Source organism: Oxyura jamaicensis, chromosome 4 (genome assembly GCF_011077185.1).
Source record: "Oxyura jamaicensis isolate SHBP4307 breed ruddy duck chromosome 4, BPBGC_Ojam_1.0, whole genome shotgun sequence".
Taxonomy (NCBI): domain Eukaryota; kingdom Metazoa; phylum Chordata; class Aves; order Anseriformes; family Anatidae; genus Oxyura; species Oxyura jamaicensis.
Genome location: NC_048896.1, coordinates 13,290,192 through 13,305,321, shown reverse-complemented (window position 1 = coordinate 13,305,321; position 15,130 = coordinate 13,290,192). Strand labels below are relative to the sequence as shown.

Below are 15,130 nucleotides of genomic sequence, written 5' to 3'. Positions count from 1 at the left end.
TGAGCAATGACTAGGGACTGCAGGATTTAGGCTTTTAATAAAGCAATTGTGTAATTAAAAATAAATGGGTCTCTAGTGTCACTATTTAAAAAAAAATCTTAGATCAAATAAGGCATTTCTTTCTTTTCGGTTTAGTCTGCTTGGATCATGCAGAGCTTTAATGACGCAGTCACAAATGTTGTATTTAAAAGGCCTCTTAGTTGCTGAGAGGAGCCCCAGGAGAGGGCTATTAACTGGCCAAATTAGGCTATTTATTTTTGTGAGTTTTGCAAGTTTGAAAAAGAGAGGCACATTTTCACTTAGGAGAGTGATATTTCAAATAGGTCACAGGAAACTCTGGCAGGCGGGGAGCAAAGCAGAGCGTCAGTAGGAAAACATTAACCAGAGACATTTTGCAAGTGCAAGTCGACATTTGGGTTCCTAATGGCTTCTGAAGTCCATTCAAAAATCTTTCAGTGGATGTAAAATAGGGGCAAGACATCGCAGCTGTGCAGGAGCCCTGGCCTAATCCCGAAAGTCTTTAAAATGGCAGAGCTGTGGCTACGGGTGCTGCTGTGAGAGGACCCAGTGTTGTCAGCAACTGCAGACAGGCTCAGCAGAATGTGTTTTAAGGATGTGGACTCGACCTGTTGGTTAGGAAATAGCTGATTCTTGCACAGGTGGCTGGTCAGTGCTGAAAATTTGCTGCACCTAGCCCTCCCCCAGCTTGGGTTTTAAATCTTCAGAGAATCAGTAAGTTTCATCTTCCTCCCATGTAATCACAGTCCAGAGCAAATCAGGAGCAACTTCATTAAAGCATACAAAACAAGCTGCATGCATGACTTAAGAATCAGGCCCAATACTTTTTTAAATACTCCAGGGCTGTTTTGAAAGGGTTTCTCTGTGCCACCTCAACAGGAGTGGCATGCTTGCCAGTTTCATGTTATTTCCTCCTTTTCACATTTGCAAATAGAATCAATTAACTTAAAGTCTGCTCAGGAGTGATTCAAGTGAAGTTGCTTTGAAGACACTGGCCCATCTCCCATTGACTTCAGCAGCGCTGAATGAAGCTACTCAGGAGCTAATGAAGCCTGTGGGGTAACAGCTGTTGCTTGGCACTGTCCCTTCTCCAGCAGGGCTGGGGATCCTTGAGCTGCTGCCCCACAAGCAATGAGCACCACTGCATCTACACATGATGGGAAGGCTTTGCAAAATCACTAATGGTATGAGAAAATAAATTATATAAGATAATAAAAGCAGGGTTCCTAGAAGATGATGTCTAATGGATTTATCTGCATGAATTCTAAATCTCCACCAGTCACACAAGTCATAAAACAAATTAAAAATTGAAGAAAAAGTAACCATACGCCTATTAGAGCATTCTATCTTCTACAAGTTCTTTCCTATATAAACCAGTTAATTTAGGACTCTGGGGACTTGTATGTTTAAAGCTCTCAGCACCCCATTATTTGTTACATCAGTTCTTTGGTCAATGAATAACAAACCTCTGTCAAACACCTTTCTGTGACTGCAGCAGGATACGCTGTCAGTACCACATTCTCCTTCTCCAGCTGGGTAGCCATGTGTGGTTGTAAGCCCTTTATGTGCAGCATTTCCACAGGACCGCAGGTTTTTACAGCACAGACAAAACATTTACTGGATGAGAATGAGGGAGCTGGCACTGGAGTGAAGGGAGCTGAAAGAGAAACACAGAGCATACAGCTTCAGTGAAAACCTCCTCGGTCAATACACAAAGCATCAAACAAACCTGACCCCTAGCTTTAGACTTCCAGTAATTATTGTTCTCTCTCCCATCATCGAACAACCCATTCTATATAAAATCTGATTAAACCCGAGTTCTGGCATCATGAAGCCATGGGCCAGACTGTGAACACTACTGTGCACTCAGCAAGAGAAAAATGGGTAGAGAATCCAACCATGCCAGAGAAGAAAACCCTGCTCCAACCTACATCACTGGTAGTGCGTGAGAAGGCAGGCATTAAAGCATACCCTGTTTCGCAGAGGTGGGGAGGGAATTTATAGGTGAAGGAAAAGGACAAACACATTGCTTGTCCACGTGGCATGAGGGGAGCTATAAATATTGTGATACTCGCCTCCAGGAACTCAGGACAACCTCTGCCCTAACTCATACCACACACTGTCCCTTTGGACTTTTTACTGAAGCTATTCAGGTTGCTCATGACCAGCTCAGCTGGTTCAATGGTTTGTTATTCCCTTTAAAAATATACTAGCAGAAGCAGTCCTTTTCAAGAAGACACCAAGACTGGTGCTCTGTCTCAGACAAACCTGCTGGAGCTCCAGCTTCACACATTGTACGGTTCTACGGCACTGGGCCTTGCATCTGCAGTAGTGCCTCTAGGTCTATTCTGCATATTAGCTCAGCCCAGTATTATTTATTTAGCAGATAAAACTTCACTGCTGATGTTGTAGAAATACAACGTTTGCAATACATTAACAAGACCTTAATGTTAATCAAAAACATTTTTTGAGTCTGTTCAAATGTTTGGTGTAAAAGAAGTAGCACGTGGCAAAGGTCACCAAGTAAATAAAGCCCTTAGGAGAAGTTAACTGTTAGATAAAGAAAAGGATGAGGATGATCTGAGAGATACTAGAAACCACTCTTTCATCCAGGACCTTGTGGCTCACACCACGTGCTGTATAACATATGCAAGGCTACCATTTAAAGCAACCAGAAATGGGTCTGAGCCTGAAGAAATAATTCACCCTTTTCCCACAGACAGGCATGAAGCATGCTACACTACAGTGCAGTCCTGGGACCAAGAACTGTGTTTTGGCCTACACACCCATATAAACAAAAGAAAGGTCATTCTTTAATGGTTTCAGCAGTGATTCAATGCATTTTAGACCCTTGCTGAGGAGGCTGCAGGGACTCCTCACACTGGTGGCAGAGCAGCAGCCACGTTGCCACACGGGCGCAGCGCTGCCCAGCCTGTGGTGGGCCCTGGCCCACACCAGTCACAAAATGGTGGCTCCTGCCCCACGGCCATGTGAGAAGGCGAGAGAAGTGGCCAGGATGGGCCCAGGCAGCTTTGCCTTCCCCCCTGAAGTGCGAACACGTTAATTCATGGATGCTTTGCTGGCAGTGTCCCTCACAGAAACCTCTCTGTGGCCTGTTTTCTTTTTGTCTCTGTTTCCCCATTCAGGAAAAAGCTTCTGTCACAACAGCTGCTGATTCATTTTCTGACTTGGTGCCGAGCGTGCCAGACATAACATTCATTTGCTGCCAAAGTGGTAAAAACAATGACTTACCAGCTCATTTTTCTTCAGTTGATTATGTTTGGGTGGGGGAGGGGAAGGGAGAAAGGAACTTTAATTAAAATTAGATAAGGAGGAGAATAAATCCAGTGAGATGCAGAGAGTAAGGCTCTGCAAGGCACAGGAGAGGGAGAACATCTGAGCCGGTGAGGTGACACCCCTTGTCAGACAAAGGGAAAGAGAGGGGTCCCTGGGAAGTTGGGCACCTCTCAGGTCATTCACTGCCCTGCATGAACCTTTCCCTTCTCACTATGCTTTCCACCATCAGGTGTCAGACAATTCTCAGAGCAGTAACTCGGATCCAGCATGATGCCTTGCAGATAGAGAGGAGCGAACTACCCAAAGACAGCTCTGATGGGGCAGACAAACCTACCAGCTCTTGATCCTCCCCACCTTTCTTTCTGGAATGAAGGAGTCCCATCCTGGATATCTGTTTGCTTCTTAAAATATCCACTATTTTTTTGCCTGGTAGATAGACCCTGTGCTGGCATCTTCCCACATTTTGGAGGTAGTGATCTGGCTGAGATTTTGGCTTTCTTGTTAGAGGGAGGTAGACATTAGAGAGAAAAGGGCTGAGTCTGGACGTGATGAGTGAAGTCTGACCTGTTAGACTCTCCAATATTTTTCTCAGTATTTGACAGGGTGCTTTGGACACATGGGAATGAAGCTGATCCATATTCCCTGACCTCAGTCATTTGCCATAGGTCATATTTAGAAATAGCTCACCAGGTCACTAACACTCATGGCAGACATCCAAGTGACACTTAGATGCCAAGAAAACAATGGCACATGTAGCCTGACCACAGTACTGTCCTACTGATGTTTAGCAACAAATTAGTTCCCTATCAGACTAGTCTGTCTGCAGCCAACACAGAGAAAACAGTAACCTGGGCCAGTTCTACTGGCCAAAATAGGTGGAAAAAACATATTTAATTTCTTTAATCCTTCTGTTAGGAGTTAGTATAAAACACAGCACAGTAAAGTGCTGATCCTCTACTTGGAAGGCTTTGTCTCCACCGTCTTCAGAGAACGACCAAGCCAAGCTGCTGTCGTCCAAGTAATTTATTCCCATGGGGCTTGTTTCAGTTCTTATTTGAAAAGGAATGGTAGTCAATCACATCAAGACAATGCAGAAGAGTTGTGGTAACTAGTACCACGGGTGAGCACCAGCTATGGAAGGACCATCCAAAGCCTTTATCAAAACAGAGCTATTATCATCACATCTAATGACAAAAAAGACTATGTCATTCAGAGCACCAGAGGCTATAGGAGAAATTTTTAAAGCAGCTGAAGAATAATAATTCTTGAGGTCTTTGGCTAACTGTGTGGTGAGATAATATGATTCAAATCAAGGACTCATCACAGACTACTTATCTAATGCCCAGTAACCAATCCAGACATATAAGGAGGAAATGCCTTACATTTATGATTAGGAAGCTCTTGCATTCTTTACTTTAGATGGTTGTTTGTGTTCTGTACTTGAGGGGAATAAGAATGGCTATTTGGGAATACAAAACCTAACGTCAAGAAATTGTTCTTGTTCACCAGAGAAAATAAAAGAGATTCTCTAGTATCTCTTGAGCAGGAGTGAAGGATTTTCAAGAATACCAAACGAAGCATCTAGTTACCTTCAACAAGCTGTTGAAAAAGGCTGTCTGGCTTTTCAGAATATTTTTGGAAATCCATCTCATTATGTCAACTTCTATTCAGACCCTAAAGGGAATATTTTTGCCACCATCTTCTCCCAGAACTGGGAAGATGATAATTGAGATTTCTTGGGTTCTCTGTTCTTCACTCTGCTACACAACTAAACTACTTTTTTTCTTGACTTGATCTACCTATATAATTTCACAAGGGCTTCTACACACTGTCCCTTGGACAGCATTGCTAAATTACTTTGCTCTAGCAAAATATCTGCATTTTAAGAAAATCTCCAACTCAACCAACCATATTATGACAACACACACTAAGAAAGACTTCTCCCCTCCCATTACCTTTTGCTGATTCAGATCCTGCAGAATGCAATACTGTACCACAGAGCAATACTCATGCTGCAGATCAACGTATCTGTCCATCCAGAAACACTCTGCTCTTCTTGGCTTTGGTTGGACCTATAATTTCACAGCACCTTTGCAAATTAAGCCCAGAAACTAAAACATTAAATTGTATTGCTGTATAAGGACCTTCATTTCCAGGCTTTTATCTGCAGGAATGATATTGCCATTCTATACACTAAACCTCTTTTTGTAATACTATGGTTCATCAGAATTTTTTATGTTAATACCAAATCAGAAATAATACACATGTGATTCATAATAATCTAACTGAATGGCTGCACTGAATGTATTGCAAGAAATTCTGGTTAGGAAAGAAACTCATTAAAGAAATAGTGACTACTATTATCCCACTGCATATATTGTTCTACTGGAAAGTTTCCTTGAGTAGTTACTTTAATTAGCAATTTGATATTTTGAAATAGTGTGATCTCCACCACACACAATTTGTAGAACAGACTTGGCTGGCAATACAGAGGAAAACAAGCAATCTTTTCAGAGTTTGCATCTCTAGGGCATATCTTGTCATTTTCCAGCTATTCAGCTGCTGGATATATGTGTATAACACAGTGACACTGTTCTTGTGGGATTTTTTTTTTTTTTAAGTTACATAGATAAACAGCTTTTATTTTATTTTTAAACTGGAATAGGATATATTGTCCTTTTTTTCCTTTCTTTTCTTGAGAAAAATCCACATAAAATATTTGCATAACTTTTGGCTATTCAAATAGAAGGTGTTTGACCCCAGCTGTATTCCAGTGAATGAATCATTTATGTAGGAGCTCATTGCACAGAACGTATGGTATTTTATCTTTGCTGGTTTTCTGCCAGATACAGTCTGTAGCAATTTTTCCCCTTTGCCACATTTGCCGCTTGATATCCTTTAAAATATACCAGCTCCAAGTGTGAGAAAGCAAAACAGATTCTGGGCCTGCTCTGGCTGAGAGGTCTTTGCGCATACTCCTGTGCTGGCACTGAGGCTCTGCTGCTGTTGGAGAACGTCCACTCCAGATCTGGGATCTCCTCGCACTGATTCCTTTGAATCAACATTGATTTAAACTTCACTCGAATCTGGGGGACTGCAAAAGCCCAGGAGTGAGCAGAGAAACAGGGATCCTCTGTATAGAAAACAAGAGCTGCTCCGATGCAGAGGCACAAACTTCCATTACCTGAAACATGCTAAGCTCTGTACCTGCAGGGAAAGCCAGGAGGAAGGGAGGGTATTTCTGACATAACTGTACGCTGTTCCAACTAACCTCCAGGTGTCACTTAAGTGGTATTTTGGCAAGATACATTTCGACCTACAATGGCAGGGAACAAGATTATTTAATTAAGTTATTGAGGCATTGCACGGCCAAAACCACTATTACACTAGGTTTGATTTGAAATGGTAAGTGAGAGGTCAAGCTCTCTCAACACTGATCTCCTGGGGGAGAAGAGATAAGGTGGAACGCAAAGATTTCCACGCTCCCACATGAGTAAGATAAGATCTGAATGAGCAGTCTCATCCGTAGGTTGCTTCCCTAAGCATTTTTTTATAGCTTACACTGGAAACCCTCATACCTCTCTACACTGATTCACATAATTACGGTTTCCACAAGAAATTCAGAGCAGGATCTCCTCCCACAAGATTTCCTCTCACCTGCATTCCTTTCATCACCGAAGATGACTGTTTGTCAGCAGTACCTCTACTGCTGAGAGAATTTACATGTAGCTCAGCTTAGCAGCAAACACAGGTGAGAATATTCCCCCACGTGCAAGCTTCTAAAATGCTCTCCCATGACTGCACAAGGCATGAAGGTCCCCATTAGGAACTGTTTGTTCAGGACATATTTCCCGTCTCCGTGTGTTCTCCTTGTCAAGCAAGGAACTGCTTTTACAACAGACAGCCTCCTCCATCAGGAGGCTACTTACCAGTTTCCCAGGAAAGGCTTGCTCAGATGGTGATATTGCAGACAGGATGCTGCCCCATTAATCTCTGCCAACCCAGCTTTCTCATGACTGAGCTGTTCTCCGTCATAGGAGGCTCCCTCTTCATTACGCCCTTCCTCCCACATAGAGCAGAAACATAATATCATGGCTAAAGTGACCCTAGGTAAATGCTGAGTACAGACAAGACACAGCTTTGAAAGTCACCAGTTAATTCATCTTTCAAAAGCAGATTATTTCTAATGCAAAATGCTTGCTCCCATCCCCTCAGATCAGAAAGCTGGGGTTTATAAACAGCTCCATAAGGCTCTTCCCGAGACCAACCCAAGAATTTACATTGACATACATGCCTCTGTTACAGGCAGAGTTAAAAGCACCACTATAATTACAGTTGACTATTGTACAACTCTGGTTTTGGATGCTCATAACTTCATCTATAATTAATTGTTTAGGCTGAAAATTTCTTCAGCTGGGTTTGGCCTCAGGCTAAGCTTTTTCATTTCAGCTGAAATGGCTCAAGTCTTTCCCAAGAATATGTTTGAGGGAAAAGATTCTCTTTTGCCCCTGTTAAAAAGATCTTTTTGTCATTTACTGATATCTTCTCACACTCCATACTTCTAAAAGCAGCACTGTGAAGCACTGGCAGCCTCGGCTGCTGTGAAATGCATGTCCTTCCATATTCCTGGGGGGGGAAATATATATATATACATACACACACACACACACACATATATATACACATATATCAGAATTTGGCTGTTTTGAGCCTCACTCTCATAAATATCTATAGACAGATATAGATATATGTACTTGCTGTTTACACATGTGTAGCAGAGATCCAGCATCTACTTTGGCTATCCTCAATGCTGAGCAAGCTCCATACTCCACTGTGCCAGGCACTGGCAAGACAGCACATGGGGCACCTGGCAGGGCCTGGGGATGCTCCTGTGGCTGCAGGGCTCAGTAGGGCTTTCACTGCAAGCGTTCCCTTCAGCAGCAGGGCCTCTGCAGCACCTGGCCAGAAGAGAGCTAGAAGATGGTTTAAGCTGAGCTCTCAGCACATATAACCAGTGGAAAAAAAAATAGAAAGAGAAAGCTGGTTGGACTTTAATGTAGAGAGGGCAAGGCATGGTAGGAGGTCAGAGGAATGAGATGGTAATAGCCACACTCAGAGAGAATCTAAAGAGAGAGGAAAGTCTCTTAATTAAGGTATACAAATCCTGTGCTTAACTGAACTCTCTTGATGCCTTCCTGGCACTGCTCAGTGATGTATGGGCCACTTAGCCCAAGGCTTTCACTAATGCACATTCGCTTCTCCTGAACCCTTCCTGTGCAAGGGTCTCACATGGAAAGCTGCTAAGTGCTGAAGTCACCCAGAGCTGAGCTTTGAACTGTGGCGTCAAACATCCTGCCACAGGCTCTGGAACATGAGATATCCAAAAGGGTACGTAGCTCACAGACTCTCTCTGTGCCTTACCTTCCCCTGTGAAGTGAGGATACAGGTGCTCCAGCTCCTTAAATGCCAGGGAAGTAGCTAGGAAAAAGGGCTTGTGATCAGCCTACCTCCAGATCAAGACAGGAACCATGCACAATGAAGACAACCCTGGGTGCACTTGGAGCAGCAATGCCAAAATATTCAAGAGCGGTTCAGGAAACAGCTGCTGTCTACTGTGGTTACCCAAAGAGACAGAGGTGGATAAAATGAGTTTATGATCACTCATTAAAAAGAGCACAACACAGCTCAAAAGGCCTGAATGCCATCTGTGCAAGCAACCTTCGCCTATTCTTGGGGAATATCTGAACTTGCAGTGTTATGACAGACTAAAGATTTTGCTGCAGCCTTTCAGAAAGGGCATGTGCGCAGTGACTTCTTGTCACACAGAAAAAACGCCGCACTACTGACAATCTCCAGAAACACAGGAGTGGAAGTCTTGGAAAACCTGAACAAAACCCTTCAAAGTATTAAAATAGATACCAATCGAGCCCAGAGATGTCATTAAGAAAAAAGGAAAACCATCACTTAACTGCCTAGGAACTAACTTGAAAAGCAAAACAGGCCCACTCTAAAGCAGAAATTAAAACACTTAGCGACGGCTCTTACTACTCTGTGAACATGAGTCAGTACAAGTGAAAATGGTGCACAGATGGGCCAGCACAGAAGCAACAGAAGTGCCGTGATATTTACAAGGGGGGGAAAAAAAATCTTTCCTTACAAGTGTAAATATACCAGAGAAATCATCCGCTTGCAGTACAAACCGGGGCTTTGATGTAGCAAACACTCCCACCAGGGACAGCGCTGGCTCGACGGGAGGAGTGGGGATGGTAGACGTTGCATCTGGAAGGCAGTAGGCTCACAGTGCTGAGCTTTCCCGAGGAGCCACAACAGGCAGAGACATGCCAAACGACACATACCATTTTATAGTCTTTGTGCAACCAGCAGAGAGGGGCCAAGCACAGACCCAGGCCACGGAGAGATGCTAGGAAGGGAAGAAATGTGGTGGGCACTGGCTCCAACACCTGCACCAGCAGTGTGAGAGCTCCACCAGCCCAGGCTCCAGACACACCCAGCCCTGAACAGATTGCATCCCCTTGTGCCCCAGCGACGTGACAGCTTACGTGTGAATCCAGGATGGTGTTGTTCTGCAAGTGGGTGGTGTTTTGGGGTCCCCCAGTCTCTCCCAGAGCAGCGATAGCGAGCACTGTCTTTTTCTGCAGCCTCTCTGAGGTTGCTCCATCAGTTCACAGCGCTGAACTCTCTGGGCAGATCACGTTTCTTCCCACCCATCTTCCTCTCACCTGTAAAACAGCAGTAACAATATTTACACTTCTGCAGTTGGCTCAGGATCGGGGACTGAAAGCCTAATTATCATCAGTGTTATTCCCCGAGGAACAGCTCGCGGCCTGACCGTGGCAGAAACATTAACGGAGCCCAAACAACGGGCTGCGTTCCCACAGCGGAGCCGCGGGAGATAGCAAAAACTTCACCCCCATGGTTAAAAGGTCTGACAGCTCTGAATGGGAAAGAAGCAGCTTCCTGATCTCTTACCGACTCGCCCACAGTGAATTTTAGCACAGAATTTCAGACGTGGTTTCCACGTGGGCCCACCAAAACCTCCTTCCCATTCAGCTGCTGCGCGCTGCTGACTCTGCAGCGTCACACACACTTGCGTTCGGCAGGAAAACCAGTTTTAAACAATAAAAACAACTTGCAGAACCTCTCCCCCCCCCGGGTCCCTCTAACAACTTCTGTGGGTTTGCACTACATTGTCTCGCTCCCTAAGACTTTTCTCTCCCCAGTGTTGTGTGAAAGGCCGGAGCACAGCAGGCAAAATTAATTGAGCAGACAGCAATTCTGCCATCAAATGAACAAAACGAAAGAGAGTCACCCCTAAGTGTTTCGCATGACAACAGTAAGGAAAACACAGTCCAGACTGTTTCAGCGTTGATAATATTCCAAAATCCGCAGCGCTTCGTAATTTCTCAGTGGAAATAAAACCTTTGACATGGGTGGGAATTCTGTCTGGGCACGGAGCGCGGTTGCTACACTCCTGTGTAGCAATAAGGGGCTATTTTGATGGCCAGACCTTTAGCACTAAGATCATGCCTGGAGCACCTGAGGCCACAGGGGTCTGGATGTATGTGAGGTCTGTGGGAGCTGATGATGCGCAGAGGACAAAACTTTGGTCAAATTGTGTCGGACCTGAACACATCCGTGCACACACATGCTTTCTGCCGAGGCTTGTGCTAGCACAGAAGCTCTCCTACCCTCGTATCGGCACGGTTACTTCACAGTCACCTTCTGCCCGATGTGTCAGGCCCCTCTGCTGGACAGCAGCTGCTCTTTTGGTGTGGGTGTGCTTGCTCAGGGCACACAGCCTGCTCTCCTGCAGCCTGGGACCCATGCAGCAAGTCTGTTAGACTGCATTTAAATATCAGTGTGATGATAAAGACAATGGGAGGCGAGGGAGTAAGCAGGGGAGCAGGAAAAGCATTACAATCACAGCAACAATAAGAGGGAAAGGAAAAGAGTTAAGCTAAAGACAGGGAAAAAAAAAATCAAAGCTGTATGAGTGTAAATCAGAATCACTTGAGGCATGTGTCAAAATAGTGTCAGATCTTTTTCTGTTCATTAAGTCAGCATTTATACACCCACCAGCTCCTCTTTCTGCTAGCCCGGGATTTCTGCTACAGCTGGAGATGCGCTTTGCGGCATCCCCACTAGGAACCAGCGGGTTTGGAGGCGGATCTCCTGCCCTGAAGGCGCTGGAAGGGAGCCCTTGCCGGCGGACCGGTGCCATCGCTGGTGCCACCAGCAGGGGTCAGATCGCATGTTCCCCGTGCTGCAGCCGCTGCCAGAGATCTGGAAAGAAAAAAAAAAAAAAAGGCCTGATTCTTAAAGATTTTCCTATTTTTAAGTCACACATTATAGCAGTTAATATATATCCCTGTGGGTTGATAAAATAAAATTATCCTCATAATTCTGAGTTAAAAAGGTTAAATTCAGATCAACCCAGGTACTGTGGGGTGCCTGTAGCTAGCCGGAGCGATCCCAGCAGAGGAACAGCTGGGTGCTGCTCTGAGAGCTCATCCACCTCCAGTACTTGTTTTTAACTCAATCTCACCTTTACAGAGGAGTCACAGAGACAGCACCAGGCACGTGAGAACTCTTTCATAGGGTCCTGAACTTGTTACAAGATCTAAGGTAAAATCACTGCTCAGCTACAAAATTTTATGGCAGGTTTGATTTTTTTTTTTTTAATCAACCCTTAAAGACAACCCCAAAATTTTTAGATGCAATAAGATTTAGCACCCATTTAAAAAACAAACAAACAAAAAACTTCTATTACACTTCACAGAATTTTTCCATTGAAGGACGAATGATCAGTAAAGAAGCAATCCCTTATTTACAGAAGGGGGATAACATTGTACAAAACAGAGTGCATATTAGATTGAAACCACGGTAATTTCCTAGGACTGTATTGAGATGAAAGTCTCAATTTTTTTAGTGCTTTTTGCCTCAAAGCCCCCCCCAAGGGACACGTACAATTTAGTTAAGTCTCCTTTAGGTTTGGGTGCCAAGTAAATATGGCCACCCCTTTTCTCCAAGGGCCAACACTCAGGATTTGCCAACAAAGCCACTTTCCTCCCAAGCAGCATCAACCCAGCATCACCTCTGCTCTCTGCCAGCACCCACCTTACCGTTACACTCACCCAGCCACATCCATCACCCGTCCTGCCTGCACGAGGGAAAAAGCAAGCAAACACCTTAACTGCCTTACATTACTACTTTTACACCCAAATTTCCACACTTCCCAGCCTGAATAAGGCTGCTTTATGCCCCATTTTATTACTGCAAGCCATACTGCACACTCTCAGCAACAGGAACCGAGATTTTGGAGAAAGCAAGTTTGTTTGTTTGAGGTTTTTTCCCTCCCCTTAAAAAAAAAAAAAAAAAATATGCATTCTCACGTTTAGTAACTATGAGCATTCCTCGCCAGTCCTCAGTCAGCCAAAAAACACACAAGGTCTTTTTAAAAACCTCCGTTCAGTGCAATGAAGTTATTAACTACTGGGAACGGCAGGAAAGCTCTTTTACAGCTGCTCATTGATCCACTGGACATCACCTCACACTCTTTCACCCCTTTTGGGTTCTGCAGACTTCTGGAGTAGTATGAGAAAAAATAAAAATAAAAAGCTTGGCCAAAAAAGCAGTTTTGCTGCTTCTCTAGACATGTTTTCTTTGGGTTCGGGCCTTGGGTTCTTAGCCAGCGATTTTTGTCCCTAGTGGAAAGTTAAAAAATACCAAAAAAAACAACTCCAAAAAAAACACTAGGTTTTGCTGCTTTTCAGGAATCCAGAGAACAAACACGAGTTGCGAATTGACCCCAGCGCCCCTCCACTTGAGATCACAGTCATTTTGCAAAAACAAAGCCCTGAACTCACCGCCGGCAGCCCCGCAGCGGGTCCGTGCCCTGCGCCGCCCCAGCACCCGTGCCCTGCGGGATGCGGCCCTGCGCCTGCTCCATCCTCACGGGCGTCCCCATCAGCCACGCTGCGGCTTTAATGAGTCCCAGAAAGCTTTTACGTAGGCACCATGGATTGTGTCAGCTACTCTGGTTTCAAACAGGTGCACGTAAGACCTGTTTTAAGCGACTGGCTAACAGCCCAGAGGAGACAAGGCCAGAATTAATTTTCTCCCTTGAATTTACAATTCAACATTTTTATTCTAAAACTGTACACTGATGCTTGGGGACCGGCAGGTGCATTTAATCAATACCCAAACCATAAACAATCACTCCTGTTTCTTCTCATTCCTGCTCTCTCTAGCATGAGCACGCCATTCCTCACACCAAATCCGCTGCTGAGGTTTCATTCCTCTTCCCCTTTGAAACAGGGCAGACAGCTGATGAAGAGCCAGCACTCACCTTGACCCAGACTCGGAGCTTCATCAGACTTTCTCAGCAGGAACAGTCAGGCTTGAAATGAGAGGCAGTGCTTGGCAGGTGCTCCCAGGAGACTGGCCAAAAATAAATGGACTCTCCAGTTAATTTCCACGCTCGTACTACGAACACTTCTCCTTTAAGAACGCAGTTCAGGCATTTGATTTACACAAGGCAAGGAGGTTCTTTATTTGTTTGCAGTAGCAGTACCAGACCCGGCATACAATAGGGAATATTCATACCCATTTTAAGCACCTACTTAAGGTGCCCAGGCTCCCTATACAGACAAGGGATCTTTTAGGGTGGGATTCAGAGCGCTGTAATTAGCAACCTGCCTCTCACCTTTGAATATACCAGGAGTCTAGACATCTAATTTAGGCAGAGAAACTGTATGCTTAACCTTAGCCGGTACACATAGCCCCCACCCACTCTGCAGCGGACCAGGCGGGAGGCAGCGGGTGATCTCCAGGGGCATGGTCGCAGCCAGTCCTATTTGCAAGCCCAGAGAAGCAGAGGGATGCTGCTTGCAGGGAGCTCTGCTCGGCTGTGACTTCCACCACGCAGCTGCAGCACAGCCCGAGCCGCCTTCCCCAGCTCAGCTGGTGCATCTGGGGGCAGCAGCCCAGGAAGGCAGCCTTGGGGAGCTCAAGCTCTAAAGAAGGAGGCATTTAGATGATTTGACCAAATGTGTTCCAGCTGTGTAAGGGAATTAAAAAGACCCCCAAACCAACAATTTTTTTTTTTATTTTTTTATTTTTAAAAAAACAATGTTGGTTTTGGAAACTGTGTCATAAAACAACAGCATCTCAGGCGGGAGATGGACATGGGTGGAAATGTAATTCTGCTTCTGAAATTGCTCATTTTAAATTGTGTGTAGTATTTTCGCTTTCCATTACAGATAACAGTGTAGCAAGGCTATGCATTGCTACATGACAGCTCGTCCTGCTTTTAAAACAGCCGCACTTCAGCAGCAGGTAAATTGATGCTTTTTATGTGTCCATCACTTATCAAAGGTAATTGATTGGGGCCTGCGAGGGGTTCACTGGGATCTAACAGATTACTTCTGAGCCTGCTAAATTATTTGAATAGATTTAGCAAGAAAAAAGATTCTGAATCTGATTTTTGTTTGACCCAACGTTAGGTTCCCCACTCAGCTTTTCAGCTTCCCTTCAAACGTATTTTTGCTCAGTGACAAACGCATGCTAAGGGAGCAGATTCCCAAAGGCAGCAAGAGGAGCTAAGTGTGGTACCTGCTAAAACACAACGAAAAACATTTTCCCAATTTAATGTTTTTGACTCATTTTCCCACTGAAAGTTTCCCTCTGCTTGCTGTGTACTCCACCAGCTTGGAGATAAGAAACGCAAGAGGAGCACACCGTGCTTCTGGACCAGGTAGCGGCAGGGACAGCGCGGGTCATGATGTGGAGCAAG

General features: G+C 44.7%; 1 long non-coding RNA gene across 7 annotated transcripts; it reads right to left on the bottom strand.

Annotated features, from left to right (window-relative positions):
- Window positions 1-1,295: 1,295 nt before the first annotated feature.
- LOC118167092 lies at window positions 1,296-14,322 on the bottom strand. 7 transcript variants are annotated; one of them, XR_004750932.1, is made up of 8 exons: window positions 14,042-14,322; window positions 13,685-13,776; window positions 9,876-10,055; window positions 9,473-9,736; window positions 7,245-7,941; window positions 6,500-6,631; window positions 4,698-6,409; window positions 1,296-1,675 (listed from the first exon to the last, which is right to left on the bottom strand). It is a non-coding gene; the product is annotated as an uncharacterized LOC118167092 (long non-coding RNA). The 7 variants fall into 7 exon arrangements; XR_004750929.1 differs by having other exon boundaries at window positions 13,685-14,322; XR_004750933.1 differs by having other exon boundaries at window positions 6,523-6,631; window positions 13,685-14,322.
- Between the last annotated feature and the right edge of the window lie 808 nt (window positions 14,323-15,130).